The 19187-nt window shown below is 42.0% G+C and overlaps 1 non-coding gene across 1 annotated transcript; it reads left to right on the plus strand.

Annotated features, from left to right (window-relative positions):
- Positions 1 to 17502: 17502 nt before the first annotated feature.
- Positions 17503 to 17577, plus strand: Trnat-ugu (transfer RNA threonine (anticodon UGU)). The gene has a single exon. It is a non-coding gene; the product is annotated as a tRNA-Thr (tRNA).
- Positions 17578 to 19187: the final 1610 nt, after the last annotated feature.

The following is a 19187-nucleotide window of genomic DNA, read 5'->3' on the forward strand; positions in this document are numbered from 1 at the left end:
ATTTTTGTGAGGTAAGTGATTTGTGAAAGGTATAGTTTAATGTTAGTCAGGGCCATTCTTTTGTAGGGAATTTTGAAAGTCAGATTGCGTTGCGCTAAAAATATTGTGTGTCAGGTTAAGCACAGTCATGTATAATTGTTAAAAAGGGGAAGTTTCAAGATAAACACGCCACGATAAGACCACGAGACATATTGCTGACACTCGCCTACTTCGTTAGAGCGACAAGTCAAATAATCTGATGGTATGTGTATCGAAGGTCTTACAGTACACACACCACATAAAGTCACCGCATAGCAAAATCTTACGTTACTTTGAGCTGCAGAGTCTAGTTTTGAAATGAATATTGTGCCAAGAACTGCTTCCTTATTTGCATTCCTTATCTGGGTAGGATATTATAAAACAATTGCTGCGAGTAGACCTCCCTGTGTCCTCTCAACAACACGCTACAGGGCTGCACATGGCCACGTGATGCCCACCAAGCACGAAATTCCAAACAGAAATGTGACGAAACGCATATGAGCAGAGCAAACACGAATCTCGGGTTTCCTACTGTCATCGTAGCTGCGCATGCGCAGTACGGCCTGTTTTCTGGCGCTCTCTGGTAACTGCCAAAACGGACCTCTTGTGTAGATTATAGCTTAGGCCGGTTCACGGAAGGCAGGGACGCTTCAACAGGCGATACAATGGTAGCCCCCAGGTCAGCGACACCTGGCACCGGTAGATAGCGGAACAGCAGCAGGCTTCAAAGGCTGGGAACTGGACGCTGCTCACTTGGGTGACCCACTTTGGGTGGTGTCTGGGGCCAGCGACCGTGGAAGCACAGTGTCGGGTTGTATTGTAAACGAATGCAGAGGCGACTTGCTGGCGCCTGTGGGTAGTGCCGGCCTGGGTGGCCGAGAGGTTCTAGGCACTACAGTCTGGAACCGCGCGACCGCTACGTCGCAGATTCGAATCCTGCCTCGGGCATGGATATGTGTCATGTCCTTAGGTTAGTTAGGTTTAAGTAGTTCTAAGTTCTAGGCACTAGATCACCTTACAAGTTAAGTCCCATTGTGATCAGAGCCATTTGAACCATTTGAACCTGTGGCTGGTGGTTTGTTTCTCCTCCTGCCGTCAGGCTGACTCTGTGATGCAGTGGCCGGCTTCAGAGTTGATTGGTCAAACCCCTTGTGGCGTCAGTACTGCTCTGAAACTCGCGCCAATGTTGCGAACGTGTTTCTCATTCGGCGAGTGTTGTGCACAGGAAGCGAGGAGGATTTCCCAAAAACTCGATAGTTCTGCCGCTGGTGTGGCCTTTATGCATAGTTCTGTGGCAGCATAGTTTTCGACTGCGGTGCGAGGTTTGTGAGCCATGCAGGGGAGAAACGTTTTGCACCCTGGGAAGAAGGGTTTCTAGTTGTGGCCGGCTAGGTGCAAGGACAGAAGTCGGGATCCGTCTTTTATAGAGGCCACTTTGAATTCGGGCTGCAGGTGCAGAACTGGTTGATTCTGGGCGCACCTGTAGCACTTCCAGAGGAGGTCATCGAACTGTCTTCTGATGCAGTCCCCGTACAGCATAGATAAGACCATCGGCACTTTGTGAAGGGGAGAACAGAGGTTGAAAGTAGCAGTATTTCAGTAAAGCTAGGGATAGGTCATTCTGTGGGACCTTTGAACATTAGAATTTTATGATGTAAGTCAAATATGTTAGCGTTATAAGTAATAATTTTCTTAGGGAGTGTTGATTTCCCTTTTCCCATTTGCCAGCTACTAGTTGCCAGTTTTCTGAAAAAAGTACCGAAAGCTTTTGCACTGTCTTATGTTTCTGTCAAAGCCTAATTTTAACGGAGGTTTTGGCATTTTAGTGTAATAAATCACCTTGTGACACCAACAGTTAATGTTTTTATTTCAGAAATTCCTTCTCATTTTATTTTCGAAGGGTTCTTACAGTCAATGTCTCTGCCTCAAAATACGCTACTATTTGTATGACTCAAGTGTGCACTTCTTACCCTAATACCCTGCTGGCAATGACGTAGTTCTTAGCAAGAGTCTTGCCCTAATGTGGTCACGCTGTCCTGCCATTCTGGCTATTACCACTGTGCAGTGTAGTTTTCAGTCGAGTACGGCTAGTCCCTCTCGGTATGTTTTGCGAACATGTTGCTGTGACTCATATGACGCCAGATTATGGTTGCTGCACAGCAGTAGCTTGACCCAATGTCACGATGCGGTTCCTTACAAATTATTCCAGGTTCTACTAAAACTAAGTGGAGACACTGCAATGAGTTATTAGAGATTTTCCATTCGAAATTCTGCAACTGCCACAGTGCAACAAATAAACTATTGCTGTGAGGAAACAAGTCCTTGTATTACTGATGTATGGGAAGCAACATCATAAGTACTCCTTACCGTATAACTATTTCCAGTTTTAGGCAGATTTTACTCCAAATACCCATGCTTCCATTGTAAGATTGTTACTAAAAACACAAAGTTAAACAATAACCCAAACCTCATTATTCTGATAAAAATTCCATTATCAATTATAACATCAGAAGTGCCTTCTTTACATCTCCTGTAGCCTCCTCAGTTTTCTTTTCCATGCTTCTCAGCAGCTTGGATGCATGAGCTCTTAAGGTGGTTATCTGTCATTGCTAGTATAATGTGTCCATTTTTCTCTGAAAAGGTGCAGTAACACATTTCAGAGCATGATACGTAAATTCCCTTTATCAAGCAGTGGTTCAGTTCCACTGCTGTGTGACTGCGTTTCTGGATTGGTATTGCCAGTGGCTGTTTTCCGTCTGACTGTTTGTTCTTTCGCCTTTATTAAGGTGCAGATTTCGAAGACCTGAAAGCCCCCAAGTTGGATGCGCGAGGTAATGGTCCTTTTAAGAAGAATTTTCCTCTACAGAACAGATGTACTCTGGGCAGGTGCCAGGCCACAGGTAGTTGTACTGGCCTTCTCTTTCCCCTTGCTTGCTGTCCAGGAGGGTTACCGAACATGCGTTCCTCTGTCGAAGGAAATCTAGAACTTCTTTGAAAAAGCCTTTTCGCCAGATAATCGATTTCTAGGTAGGTGTGGCTTGCCACAAGCTGTGCGAAGAGTAATCGTTACGATGCCTCAAGGTAACGTCCAATTTATCATCATTATTATCAGTAGTAGTAGTAGTAGTAGTAGTAGTATAGTAGCAGCAGTAGTAGTACATGATTAATTAATGCACAGATCAAGGTTTATTTCAACATTTTGTTGTGTTCTTATCATCTTCTGCCAGGCCTCCGTGTGCAGTGCCGCCTCCTTGCGTATCCCACGACGCGCCATTATTCCGTAGGTGTGGTCATTCCAAGAACGTCGAGGTCTCCCCCGACTACGTTTCCAGGTGGTTTCCATTCAAAAATTTTCTTTGGCCATCGATGATCTGGCATTCTCAGCTGATCTCCATACCACTTTGGAGATTGTCTTTCAATTCTATCAGTATTTCATCTGCCTTCATCTGAACTCGCACTTTGTCATTAGTTTTCTTTTCGATTGTTCATATTCTGGCACTCTGTAAACATTCAACTTCCACGTCTGTTATTCTTCTTTTCAGGTCAGCATTTAAAATCCATAGTTCTAACCGATAGCATAGAAGAGATTCAACCATCACCCTATCCAATCATTTCTTCTTGTTATTAGAGATGTTATTGTTCCACCAAAAAGAATTCATAAACCCCACTACTTTGCTGTATTCTGAGCTTTGTTTCTGTGGTATCCAGTCCATGTTTGACAGTATATACCCCTAGACATTTAAGTTTTTCTACCTGTTTCATAACTGCTCCGTCATTAATGAGAACTTTATATTTAGTGTCACTATTCACTACTACCAGGTATTCTGTTTTTGCCACACTCATTTGCAGTTCCCATTTATCGTTTTTATGACATAAGCGCCGTATCATGAACTCAGTATCGAATTCATCTTGCGCTAGAACATCTTGATCATCAGCAAAACTTAACGAAAACAGCTGTACATCGTTAATAAGAATTCCCATTCCTCTATAGCTGTTCTTCCATCTTTGGGGATCCACTACTACATATAAATTGAACAAGATGGGAGACATACTGCAACCTTGTCTCGGCCCTTTTGTAACATTAGGTTCTGATAATTTTGACCCTTTTTTAATCTGTACCTTATTATCTCTGTACATTTCAATAATAATCTGTAAAAGATGGTCATCCATATGTAAATTTTTCAAAGCTCCCCAGAATTTTGCTCTAGGAACCATATCATAGGCTTTAGCTAAATCTACAAAGATGATTTGTAAGTTCCTCCCTACTACTATGAATTTCTCCATTAGCTGTTGTAAAATAAAGAGGCTGTCTGTGCAAGATCTGTTGTGTCAGAACTAGAGATGGGCAAAACTGTTCTTTTCAGAGATTGGATCAGAACTGTTCACTCCCTGAAATGAACTAGCTCTTTTTCATGACTCTTCACTCATTCACAATAGAAAATAAATGGAAGGCACATTGCCCTTTAAATTTGGTTTATTCCAGTACTATACCTGTATTTTGATCTTATTTGATCCTATTTTGAAGTAATGCAGATAATGAGTAAGAACTTTGTATTGTTTATTGAAATTTCCACGATATGACAAACTTTTTGATTACTGATTTATTTTGCACTATCGCGGTTTTGGCTTTGTAGCCATTATCATGGTCAAAGGTGAAATAGTCATAAAATATCTGACACATCTGAATGATTGTAATATTGTGACAACAATCATTCAGACATGTCAGATATGTAATAAATATTTCAGCTTTACATGTGATAATGGCTACAAAGCTAAAATAGCATACTGATAACGACACTTTTGAGTGCCCCGCAAAAGAAGGAAAATATTGATACATCACATTTTGCGATACATTTATCGGTTCGCTCGTAATTAAAGCGTAAATTCGAGTGACCATAATAAAAAATCCTATAGTAAAAGGAGTCGTCAGGAACCTAATCTGATCAGTTTAAACAAATAAAAATAAAATAAAAACAAAAGATGTATACATAACATAATTATGTAATATACATACCGGTATTACTACAAAGAACAATATCCAGTAGAGACGAACTCTGATGCAGAGGCGCTGAGTCAAGCAGGTAGAGCCACGAGCCGTATTACTGCGTGAGCTAAGACTGCACAGACCAGAGTGACACCTGAGTTGCTTTGCTCAATGCTCTGGCTAGAGTCGAGAACGGTGGGGTGAGCGTTGAGCGGGCGAGTTCCGAGGGTGGGGGGAGTGGTGAACGGCCACCAGTCACCCGCTCCGAGACAAATCGTCCTCTTGCGAGCAGGTTGTTGCAAGTAGTTCTTATGTTCTCCACTAGGAGGCTCTCTGTCCTGTTGCTCGCATCAACTGCCCAGAGGGCAGGACGTGCGACTGAAACGATCGCCGACGGAGTGCGATGCTAAGTTAAGCTGCGCCAGACACTGCACGCGGCAGAGGAAGCACAGAGACGGCACGGCATATGTGAAACACAAAATCCAATGGGGCACTGCACAATGCAGGCAGCCAAGGCAGAAGCAGGGCAGAGGCTGGCGCTGGCTGTGGTGTGTGGCGTGCAGTGTGCTCTGAGCAGCTCCGACACTCTCTCTCTCTCTCTCTCTCTCTCTCTCTGCTGTGGGAAACGTTTGGAGCTACCGTTCTTTTTTTCTGAATCACTGATCGTTCGCTCCTTTGAAAGATTCAACTCTATGAATCAGTTCAGGAGCGGGTCCCCATCTCTAGTCAGAACCCACTCTGCCCTTCTCCAATATGGTGTTCAACGTTCTGTCTTAATTTCTCATGCACAATTTTGCCAAGTAAGCGGCTCATGCTGTAGCTCACACTGATGTCTCTGTAGCAAATAGTGTCTCTTCTACTTCCATTTCTCAAAATGGAGACTATATACGATCTTTTCAACTTCAACGGAACTTCAATCCATTGACAGCTGTTGTTCTTAAGGCGTAGTATTCTTTTCTTCAAATGGTGTCCCCCCAGTTTTCAATAATTCCACAGAAATATTTCGAGGACCAGATGATCGGCCACTCTTCATTTCAGCTAATGCGCTGCGTACTTCCTCTGTCGTGATGGCCACACTTCGAACTGTTTGTGCATTCCCACCTTCTTCATCTCTAGTGTACTGGAGTCTGCCTTCAGTTAGATCTGTATAACGCTTTTTCCAGTTGCTTAAGGGGATTAAATTGTCTACTGATTTGTTTCCTGGCGTTTTCTTCATATCAGCGTTTGTTCTCCATACTTCTGTCGTTTGTGATCCACCTGTTAAACTCTCAATTTTGGTGCATTTCTGTTCCCACGTCTTGTCCTTTTCTGATTTAATTCTGTTTCTTGGGTCCTGATTTATTGTCTTGTAATTTTGTCCGTCTTGAGGTGACTTAGTTGATAACCACTTTTCGTGTAAATTATTAATTTATCAAATCAACTTCTTAAATACAGCTGACATAAATGCAGAACCCTGTTTGTCTACACTCTTACTCTCAGTCCCCAGTACCTCAAGACCAATTTTCCTAATTGCTTCTTCAATATTCTCATATTTCAACATTGTCATCTTCTGGCACCATTTTTAGTTCACACTCTAATCTTCGTTGAAATAAATCCTTTATGCTGAGTTGCTTTAGGAGAAACAGATTGTTCCGTGTCTGTTCCAATTCTTCTTCATTCCTCTCGATAGTCACTTACTATTTTTGGTCTTTGCTTAGTAGTGATGTAATCAATTAATGATTTCTGCTGTAATGAGGGTCTTTGCCATGTATACCTGTAAATATATTTGTATGAAAAATGTGTATTAAAATTCATAAGTTATAATGTTTATACAATTCTATAAGATTTTCTCCAGAACTATTAACAGTTTCTCCATATCTTCCTATCATTGCACCACTTACCTGCGAGCCCACTCTTGCATTAAAGTCTCCTGCTATTATTACTTCTTTGTGGCTTTTAACTTGGTTGAGTACATGGTCTAATTTCTGGCAGAAATGATCTTTGGATTGTTGTGCCATATCACCTATCGGTGCATACATTCCTATTATAACGGTGTCAATTGTGTATAACTTAGTGGTGGCAGTGACAGTTGTTTCATTTAAAACCGTGTAGTCCTGGCTGCAAGTGCTCAGAGTTTTATTAATTAGAATGGAAACCCTGCTTTTGTCTCTTAATGTGAATCAACTCCAGGCCAAAAGTGAATAAAATTTCCATATTTCTCATTTCCTTCTCCCTTCTTTTTAGTTTCAGATAAAACAATTATGTCCATATTCAGTCGATACAGTTCATTTCCTGTTTCAGTGTACTTATTTGTCATCCTCAGAACGTTTGATGCACCCACTCTCAGTGACCGTTTCGTTGCCAATAGTTGTAATGTTTCTCCATCCAAGTTCCGAGCTTTCGCTTTATATTATCAAATCATAGAGAGTTTTTGTGAACAATCGGGTGCTGGCGCATTGACCCAACCATCAACGTGGAGGACCAGGATTTGATATCAGGGTTTGCTCCTCTAGGTGGATTAGCTTCACTACACTAAAGGGACCCACCATCTCTATGATAAGACTAGCGAAGAAAAATAAACGGGCTCCGCAACCAATCTGCAAGAGGTGGCAAAGAGGGGCCGACAGGAAAAAAGACAGAAGAAGCAACTGGAAGTAATGTCAGACTGAGCTAAGGGTACATGTGGTTGCTAAACACATATTCCAAAGAAGGGAGCCCTGTGAGGGGTGGGGGGGTGGGGTGCTACTCTTCGTCTGGTCTCTCGGCATCAGATCAATATGGCATGAGTGGTCCTACCAGGAGCATAGCTCCTGTCAGCGTAGTTCTGTGGATCATTGAGACACACAAACTGCCTCACCACGATAAGGTGGTAGTCCATGAGAAGGAACATCCAATTTAAACTCTCGTAATACCGCCTTCTGATTAGGTCGTTGAGTCAATGTGTACTTTTCAGGAGAGCTGACTCATTCACACTGTACCTGTAGGCAGAATTTTTCATCATCAATTTTAGAATCATTTCATGGAGTGTGACAAGTCTCTGGCTGTATGCCTCTGTGAGTTTGGTTAACATATAATGAGACACAAGAGTAGGAGATTATTTAATGCTGTTACATATTTTTCATTTATCGGAACTCGAAATCTCCGCGCTCATTGGAAAATGACTGCCACTTCTGGCAGCAAGGCTACCGAGTTTCAGTCGGCTCTTGGAGATTACACTTTACGTTAGGCTTTTGTACAGTGAGGACTTTGTGTTACAGTTTTGACGAATAAACCCTCCGCTTTATGCTTTTTTTTGAGTAAACAATTCAGGTAAAGACTGATCAGACGAGCCTTGCTGGAAGGATGTCATTACATAAGCACTAAGCATCGCGAGAGGCCACAAAACATATGCTAAGCATGGTCTGGTGAGATGAGGCGTTGGCTCTCCCGCAAATGTCGTTCTGGCGCTAAATTAATTCGCTCTGTCAGGAGCTGAGTTCTGACACTCCACTCCTTTTCACAATCGTCAGACATCAGCAAAAGCACCCTGTCAGAGCATTAGCATCATTAAAATAAATTACTGAGATTAGGAGTGGAAGCTTATTCTACAACAGAGCACATCGGTGTTTAGCTGTACAAAATTTAATTTCTGTATTGTTGTCAATGAAGCACACTGGTTTACACAGAGTGTGACATGACAATTTCAGGACAATTGTCAAAACACCGTATTACGTCCTGATTAACAGAAATAACACTGAACACAACAATATCAAAGTTAGATAGAAGGTTCTAGACAGTAAAGCACTGTCTGAGTTGGCCTGTATTACGTCAAATCATCCGATTCCCGTTGTAAGTTCGGTACTATTTAGTATGATAATCAAGTCTATGGGGGATGGTTAGTTTTTGTGACAAGATAAGCAAAAGATTACTCAAGGTTGCTCATGTTCACAGTGGATGCAAGCTGGTGACCCAATAATTTTACGCCTCTGCCAGTGGCATTTACCTTTAGCTGCGACGTGTTGTCAGCTGCATGACTGCTCTCGACCTCTGAAAATCCTATAAAAAGCTAATTAAAATCTTTGTTGGTTTTGTCAGCTGAAACTGGCCTATGTTTCTCGTTACGTGATAAAACAGGCATCCATCCCTAGTCTGGAAAATATAGCGATATACGCGTGTATAGATGGAGCAGCGTTTATACTTCAACGCTCTCTCAGTTCTCACAAAAACAATTAACTTCGTGGCTATTTCGTTTCTCCACTATTGGAGCTCAACGATGCTTCAGCTAATTTCTAGCTGAATGTCAGCCAAAGTGAACACAATGTTCACACAAAATTCCTCTTTTGGCGTCATAAAGAGCGTGATGCACCCTTTTCTACAGTTGATGCTGGTTCAGAGCAGAATCCCCGAAGTTTTCGGTATTCTGTCTTTCATAACAAACTGTCCCCCACCTGCGTCCTTTCATGCTTCGCGTCACGGCCTTTTCAGACCAATGGGAGTGTTCCTTTCATCTCGTGGAAACTACCCCCGCCAATACCAAAGTGCATCCCATTAAACTGCACCGAACTATCGCCACTTCAACTCCTTCTGAGTTTATCGCAGACAATCGGACATTTTGTACCCCCTCCTGAAACCAGAAGTTACACGCGTACGTCATAGGAGTACCACAGACCTTTCACATGATCAGTAAACTCGTCTCTCTTTTAACTGTGTCTCTAGCGGTCTAAGGCGGTGCATTCATGGACTGTGCGACTGGTCCCGGCGGAGCTTCGAGTCCTCCCTAGGACATGGGTGTGTGTGTGTTTGTCCTAAGGATAATTTAGGTTAAGTAGTGTGCAAGCATATGGGCTGATGACCTTAGCAGTTAAGTCCCATAAGATTTCAAAACAAAACAAAAAATATACTGTGTTTCTAGCCTGTTTGTATCGATCTGGAAATTCCCTCTATTAATTCTTATCTCCTAACAACCTTTTACATCCATTTTCCTAACATCTCTTTTTAGTATGAACTTGTGGTAACTTCCACAAATCATAAATGCCACTCGTATTCCCAAAAATATCTCCTGAACAAAATGTTCACCGTCCGTGACGGAACAAACTAAAATAAATATTTCTTTCTTACATAATTCTTCACGCGTAATTTTTTTTAGTTTCTTTCATCCAGAAAAATAAACTTCTTTCTACTTTACACTATACTTGAAAAGAGAACCTACATACTATTTCGTCAAACTGTCCACGTGCTAATCTCCATCTTCCCCCTTTCTTTCTACTCTTCCGCCATAACACATTTCCTCTGCAGAATGATTACTTTAGTTCCTACTTTATTGCCTTTCCTTCACAACTATCTTTTTGATACACTGAGGAAGTTAACCAATTTATTGTAATGAGGTAAGCACAAATTAAAAACTTTTTTTATTTGTATGCATTTTCTTAGCTTCCCTAGTCTTTGAGTTCTACATTTTGCCCTCATTGGAATCTGAATACCTGATACATTTAATTTTTCTTGGGAAGTTAACATTTATAGTTTTATCCTTCTTACACTTTCAAGTGACTCACATAGTGCAAGCCCAATGATTTTCCTGTTTTTGGGTTTATCAGTTCAACTGCATTTCATGAACCACCTTACTTACTTCCATAGGGCTTTTATATACTGAAAAGAATTTATAGCTTTGATGTTTTTTCTTGCTAGAGAGATGGTGGATTTTCACAAGTTCTTTTTGTCCTAGTGAAAATACTCATGAGGTTGCCGTTTTGTCCACCCGGTTCTTTCTATTTAACACCGCAGCCTTCAAACTGCTCAGTGCCAATTTTACTGTGTATTGATGTTATAGTCTGGGTGGTGGTGGGAATTTAATTATTTCTCGGATTTTATCTGGCGCCGGTTTATTTTTCATAACAGTTATTGGAGGTAATAAAGTACTGCTGTGTGGCATTTTGTTTATCACATCCTGGAACTCAGACAAATGTCTGTCCCACGTATTATGCTGCTTGCTACAACACAAACGACAGAGGGGCCCCAAATCCTTCGTTGTCCATTCAGCTGGGTTGGCGCTTGGCATGCATTTGGAAATATAAATATGTTTAATTTTATGCTGTCGCAGTGTGTTTCGCCATTGTGCTGAACGGTATTGTGGTCCATTGTCTGACAGCATTTTATCGGCAAGACCAATCTATCAAAGGAAATCTTGAGTCAGCGTTTTGCTTGTACTGCTCCCAGTTGCTTTTTTGAAGGGAGTAAACATCACATATTTCGACGATAATTCTAGGATCACGAAAATGAATACATGACCTCTCTGTGTATGAGGAAATGGGCCTATGAGATCTGTTGCTGCTATGTGTCTCAGCTTCTCCAGAATGATAGGGAACATTGGTGGTCTCGTTTGAAAAGTTACATGTTTTGTTCCCTGGCATTCTTACATTTATCCAGAACATGTCTGATTCTTCGCTCCATATTTGCGAAGTGACAAGACATCTTTAATTTAAAAGTACTTGCTCGGGAAAGCAAAGGTCCCAAGTTCGTGTCTCGGTCCAGCACACAATTTTAACCTACCAGGAAGTTTCATATCAGCGCACACTCCGCTGTAGAGTGAAAATCTCATTCTGGGAACATCCCCCAGGTTGTGGCTAAGCCATATCTCCGCAATATCCTTTCCTTCAGGGGTGCTAGTTCTGCAAGGTTCGCAGGAGAGCTTCTGTAAAGTTTGGAAGGTAGGAGACGAGATAGTGGCAGAAGTAAAGCTGTGAGGACGGGGCGTGAGTCGTGCTTGGGTATCTCAGATGGTAGAGCACTTTCCCGCGAAAGGCAAAGGTCAAGAGTTCAAGTCTCGGTCCGGCACACAGTTTTAATCTGCCAGGAAGTTTCATATCAGCGCACACTCCGCTGCAGAGTGAAAATCTCATTCTGCCCATCTTTAATATGTACAAACATTTCTTAGGACCAAAATGTTTGTTACTCAAATGAGTATGCCAAATATAAATAAGATCCTGTGGCATACATGTGACCCATAAACTTATATTTGTATTACGTCTGTAGAATAAGAACACGTAACACGTCAGCGTCAGTTGCAAATAGAAACCAATATTCACCCAGGTTTCAGGCAAAATAATTTGGCCTTCTTCAGAAGCCTGTGGCACTAAACAATTGCATGCTAAAGTTAGGCATGCAATAGTTTTGTGCCACAGGCTTATGAAGAAGGCCAAATTATTTTGGATGAAACATGGGTAAAGATTGGTTTCTATTTGCAACTGACGCTGACTTGTTACATGTTCAATTATAACAGCTGCTGAAACGGCTGCACAATGTTAAAAATTTTGTAGGATAAGACGCTGTCCTTTATGAGACAGAATTGCCTAATGGCCCTTGATTCACGGCTTCTCCACTTAGCTTTATTTGTGGCGAGATCTGGATCTCCATCTTGTTCCCTGCCTAACTGTTTTAATGTATTGGTGGCGTAATTTTCAAATGGCACATTTTTCAAGCAATATATGGCTACTTTCTCTTCTTCTTTATTGCTCACTCTACTTACGTTATCTTCTTCCGGCAATCTGGAGAGGATATGAGCTATGATGTTTGATGGCCCAAGCATGTAGGTGATTCGAAAATCACATTCCTGCAGCGTTAACATCCACCGACCTAATCTTCCTGGCAACATCTTTGCACTTAGCATAAATTCCAGTGCCTTATGGTCAGTAAAAACATTGGTTTTTCGAACATACAGGAAGTATCTGAATCTATGAAACCACCATACTACTGGCAAGGCTTCTAACTCTGTGATCGAGTAATTTTTTTCATATTTGGTAAGTACTCGACTAGCGAAAGCTATCGTCTTTCTTATCCACTGACCGTCTTCCTTATACTGTTGAAAGAGTACCACACCCAAGCCTGTTTTAACACTGTCGGTCGCCATACAGAATTCCTCCGTCAAATCGGGATCCGCTAAAATTGGGGCCTTTACCAGTGACATTTTTAGTTGTTGGAACTCCTGTCCTGCTTGGGAATCCCACACCCAGGGCATCTATTTACTAGTTAACGCACATAAACGTGGCATAGCAAGTGTTTCTATCCAAATGAGCCTTTTGTAGAAGTTAATGAGCCCCAAGAAGCCACGTAATGTCTTTCTGTTGTACAGAGTGCCTATATTCTGTATTGCTTGCGGTTTGCTAGGGTTTGCTTCAATTCTCTGTTCAGTAATAATATGGCCTAAATACTCAACCTTCCTATTCCCAAAAGTGGACTTAATTATGTTCACAGTTACTCCATATTCTTTTAATGTCCTTAGCAATTTATTTAGCACCTCATTATGCAGTTTCCACGACAGTTCAACTACTAATATGTCATCGACATAACAGGTGAGATGCTGTTGGAGCTCTTTATCCAATATAGTTCCTAAACCTCTTATAAAGGCAGCAGAGGACATGTTCAGTCTGAAAAGGAGCCTTTTGAACTGATAACTTCGTCCAAACGCGATAAAAGCCGTAAATGTTCTACTTTCAAGTGTCAGTTCTATTTGCCATAAACTAGCCTTCAAATCAAGAGAAGAGAAAATCTTGACCCCAAAGAACTTTTGTAAAAGGTCTTCCAATTTTTCTAGGCGATCGGTTTCAGGAATGATAATGGAATTTATCTGTCGTGCGTCAATGACCAACCTAATACTTCCAACCTTCTTATCCACAATTTGCAATGGACTGTTGTATGTTGATGTTGAAGTGTCATTAATGTCATCGTCTAAAACTAATAGTCGTCGGTAACACAGTGGAATAGTGCAAGGTGGTACTCTGACTGGTTTTTTATCCCTAACTTTAAATTTGAAGTGAAAATTTTTTATGGCACTTGGTTTTGGTAGAAACACCTCGGCATTTTCACGTAATACTCCTTCCAATTCGGCTTTGTCTGTATCTGAAATATCCTTTGGTTTTAGCAACTTATTGTCTATTTCTTGATGAATTTCCACCATTACTTCATCAACTGCGGGTATTGTTTCTTCCACCCACCTACTCCGTGGATGTCCCTTCTGCGATTGATACAGATCCAGTTGCATAATCAGTTGTTTCTAAGCACTTTGCATCTCTTCATGACTGAATTTTTCATCAAATGTAAGACATCTCTTCCCGAGCGTCATATACCCCTCGTCCATATTGAATGTAACACGATTTTGACACATGAAATTGTCTCCAATAATTAGAGCACAGCCAGTTTCGGCACGGTCACCATGTTCGATTCTATTTTACGACCTTACAGGAAAAAGTTACACGCGTCTGTCTAGTAACCACTGTCGATGAACCCATAATCGGTTCTTTAACACGTTTCGTCCGCAACACTGGTAGCGCATGTTCAGCGTTACATTTCTCAAAAAGTTCTTCCGAAATCGCCCGTCATTTCGCTTCCCGTATCAAAGACGGCATTCACAAGCGTGCCACGTACCTCAACTCGAACGATCGGTTGCACCTCATGAGGAGCTTTAGTTTCATTTTCATGCATTAACGCATCCTCTGTCGAGTCATACGTTAACCTGTCATTGCGTTTGGCCTGCATTTCCCGCTGGTTTGCTACAGTCATCTTATTGTCCTCATTACTCTTAACACCTGAATGGTCCAGGATGAAGCTATTTCTCCATATTCTTTATCATACGCCTCTATGATCTCTTCATAAGTCCCTGTCCTACATACATCATCTGACTTGTGTTGTTGTTTTGTACGGCGGGTAACCGCAGCCAAACTTCGACATTTTTTCAAAGAAAATTCCGCACTGGCTGTATGAATGATTTTTATTAAATCTGCAGATTTAATAAAAATCATTCATACAGCCAGTGCGGATTTTTTTTTTTTAATACTAGTGTTGCCAATGGTGCATTATCCTCTTGGCGTACCATATCTCTCTCGGTTTCGTATAAATCAACAACATTCACCACAATTTGGTCATCAGTTTTTGTACACCTGCAGGCATTAACTGTTGACAATTCTTGTTCCTCATCATCGGACGATTCCCAGTCAATTGTCTCCCCACATTCTGTCATTTGTATTTGATCACCCCCTAAACCTACTTCAGAATCTTGTTGGTCAAAGCTAAGTCTATTAATACATTTAATTATAAAATCAACTTCATTTGGCGACTGAATCTCTTGTGACTGTTCTTCTTACCGCTCATCTCGTCAATTCTATTTTTTACCAGGGTTTGGTGGCCTCGACTCGACTTCATGTACCGGTTCATCTCGCGTGTGTTGTCTTGCTGAAGTCTGATTCCCCAACCTTTCTGCGTTCTAGACATTCCAGTTCCACCCGAATAATTTGGATTTTGTGGTGGAAAACCTCTAAACCTTCTAGCTTTGTTTGCATGGTGATCATATCGCGAGTTATAGTTACCGCCATAATGTTTGGAACCAAAGCCATTATTGTAATTCCGCGGCTCGCCAAAACCATAACTGTTGTTTGACCTCTGTGAATAGCCAAAACCATAGCTATTATTATCCCGTGGTCGATTACTATTCTTCCTAAAACGGTTACCTTTCCCAACATTACTATTGCCTTTGTAAGCATGATTAAAGGCCAATCGGTTGCTATTACTCCCGCTATCATTGGTTTCTCTCACTGCACGTTGTTTTTTCGCGTCATCTTCACTGAAGATAAATTCAAGTTCTCTTAACGTCCCCTTAAATGCCTGTATATTATCTCCAGCTAAGCCAACCAACGATAGCTTATAACGCAAGGGTAACTTCATTGTGCACATACGTATCAGTCCCCCATCACTGAATGGATTGTCTAAACACTGATTCTCTTTCGTCATTTCTTCAAAAAGTCTAACTAGCTTCTTTACTCCTGAATTTTCAAATGACGTCTTCTGTAACAATTCATATTTTATCGTATTTTGGGTTTTCGCGGACCAGTATCGCTCCAAGAATGCAGACTTGAATTTTTCATGCGACTGAAAGTTTGCAGCGACTCTTTGCATCGTTTCCGCTATTGCCCCTTCCATATGGCCACAAATGGAATCAAGTTTATGTCTAAGCGTCGAATGTTCTGGTAAACCGATTTCGAATTGATGTATAAACTTGCGGGAGTGTAAGACGTTCCCGGTATCTTTGTAATGTTGGAATTTTCTGACTGTCCAAAAATGATCATTGTCAAATTTCTCTATTGCACCATATGGCCTTTGTGTTTTCACACCATTTTCCGTTCCCTTCAATTGCGTCATGTTTTCCTTTACTCGTACTACCACATTTGAATCCTGAGACGACATATTTGAGTCTCATCAAGCATCGCATCTACGCAATAGCGTGCAATTATCTGCACCTCACCGTTCCTCGTGTATCGGACTGAAAGATACGCTTAAATTTCCCGTTACTGGATCAGTGTTTGGTCTTTGTACTTGCTTCATATTGACCTGTGCTATATGGCCGGTTGTACTGTAACTCGTAAATTCAGAATTTGCTACGTGCGGCGAAGCAAACTGCTCTGTTATCGCGTCATTCGCGTACGTTCGGTGGGCCGGCTGCAGCTCTGCTGGTATGCGAGCAGTTACTGCTTCTTGCACCATTGTCTGCTGTGAACGCACATTACCTGCTTCGCTCACCATCTGCTTCTCTTTAGGATCGGAAAATACTGAGTCAACATTCTGTGGACATACAAGTGGAATCTCATGACTTTCTTGCATTTCTGCAGCTGACACGGAAGATTGCATAACGGGCTTGGTTAAATCTGGACTTTTTTGCCACCACTATGTCACATGATACTACCGATTCCGTCGCCTCACTACTGCTTTCTGTACGGTTCTCAATACACTACGTCAGTTCTGTGCGAAGCTGTTCATACTGCTGCTTATTTTTCGAGAAGATACTTACAATGCGTGTATCGAATCTTTTTAACGTGGCTCGCTTGATGCGTTTTCTGACGTTGAGTTCATCCGCGATTTGTTGCGCCTTACCAGATGCCTTACGTGCTAAATTATCAACTCTTTGGTTGATGTTAGACACTGCATCCTGCACCTTATCAATGTCAGTACGCATCTTTTTCTGATCGGCCATAAGCGAGTGAATTAGTTCGCGCAAGTTTCTCGCCTCTGTCAGTATTTCAATAAACTGTTCATTAACTTCCGTTCGCATCTTTTGCTGATCTTTGTGAACTTTTTAGAATCCAGAATTGGTTTCAAATTTGAGACCATCTACAACAGCATTTCTTTCGGTTTTTAGATTCGCCGTTTCAGTCTGTAAATCTGCTAACCCTTGGGCACATCGTTTCACTTGTTTGCTTGACAACAATAGTGAGTTGCTTCAACATTGCGAACAAACTATCAGACGCTCCGCCATCGTCAACTGTCACCATTTGGTGTAAATTTTGCCCTTCGCGTCTTTCATGTGACGTCTCACCGACCTCTGTGCGTAGATCGTGACGTGACAATTACAGGACAGTTGTCAAAATAACGTATTACGTCCTGATTAGCAGAAATAACATCTATTAGGCGCACTACGAATGTAGTGTTGTGGACATGTTGGGAATGTGGATCTCACGGGGAGCGTGCAAGAGATAAGTCCCTGCAGACGCACTATCCTCTGTGCCCGCGGTGGCTCAGATGGATAGAGCGTCTGCCATGTAAGCAGGAGATCCCGGGTTCGAGTCCCGGTCGGGGCACACATTTTCAACATGTCCCCAATGAAGTGTATCAACGCCTGCTTGCAGCTAGGGTGTCCATTTAATTATCATTTCATTTCTAGCAAAGCTGCATGGTCATTGACTGTAGCTGTTCTTTCGGGAACAGATACTACCGTCATATATAGTTAAAAAAATATGGGTTCCCGGCCTTTGACCTTCTTGTGCGAACGCACACGCTATGCCCGAACTCGTACGGGACTTGGTAGATTAATGTGCCACGAGTAATGAGTATGATGGGCAAACATCTATTAGGCGCACTACGAATGTAGTGTTGTGGACATGTTGGGAATGTGGATCTCACGGGGAGCGTGCAAGGGATAAGTCCCTGCAGACGCACTATCCTCTGTGCCCGCGGCGGCTCAGATGGATAGAGCGTCTGCCATGTAAGCAGGAGATCCCGGGTTCGAGTCCCGGTCGGGGCACACATTTTCAACATGTCCCCAATGAAGTGTATCAACGCCTGCTTGCAGCTAGGGTGTCCATTTAATTATCATTTCTTCTCTACAAGATTTTTCTAACACCTTGAAAGTGAAGCACTGTCTGAGTTGCCCAATTTTACGTCAAATCAGCCGATTCCAGTTCTAAGTTCGGTACTATTTAGGATGACGATCAAATCTATGGAGGATGGTTAGTTTTTGTGACAAGATATGCAAAAGATTACTCAAGGTTGCTCATGTTTACAGTGGACACAAGCTGGTGATCCAATACTTTTATGTCTCTGCCAGTGGCATTTACCTTTAAGTGTGACATCTTGTCAGCTGCATGGATGCTCTCGCCCTCTGAAAATGCTATAAAAAGCTAATCAAAATCTTTGCTGATTGTATCAGCTGAAACTGGCCTATGTTTCTTGTTAGCTGAGAAAACATGCACTCCTCCCAAGTCTGGGAAATATAGCGATATAGAAGTGCATAGATGGAGCAGCGTGTATACTTCAACATTCTCTCACTTCTCGCAAGAACAATTAAGTACGTGGCTGTTTCGTTTCTCCACTATCGGAGCTCAACGATGCTTCAGCTAATTTCTAGCTGAATGTCAGCCAAAGTGAACACAGTGTGCACACAAAATTCCTCTTTTGGCGTCATAAAGAGCGTGATGCGCCCAGTTCTACAATTGAAGCTGATTCAGAGGACAGTCCTCGAAGTTTTCGGTATTCTGTCTTTCATAGCATACTGTCCCCCACCTGTGTCCTTTCGTGTTTCGCGTCACGGCCTTTTCAAACCAATGGTGGCGTTCTGTTCATCTCGTGGAAACTACCCCCGCCAATCGCAAAGGGTGTACCATTAAACTGTGCCAAAATATCGACACTTCTACTCCTTCCGAGTTTATTCCAGACAATCGGGCATTTGTGCCCGCTCCTGACGCCTGAAAGTTACACGCTTACATCATGAGAGCATCACGGACCTTTCACATGATCAGTAAATTCGTCTCTCTTTTAACTGTGTCTCTGGCCTGTTTGTATCTATCTGGAAATTCCCCAATATAATTTTCTAAAGAATTTCTCCATCGCAGGCAGCGCTGGGCCGCTACCTGCTCCCCTCGATGTCTCTCTTGCCGCAGGTCACTGACACCTATTAGAAGCCTTTCGTTGT

The sequence above is a fragment of the Schistocerca serialis genome, chromosome 6, assembly GCF_023864345.2.
Source record: "Schistocerca serialis cubense isolate TAMUIC-IGC-003099 chromosome 6, iqSchSeri2.2, whole genome shotgun sequence".
Classification (NCBI taxonomy): Eukaryota; Metazoa; Arthropoda; class Insecta; order Orthoptera; family Acrididae; genus Schistocerca; species Schistocerca serialis.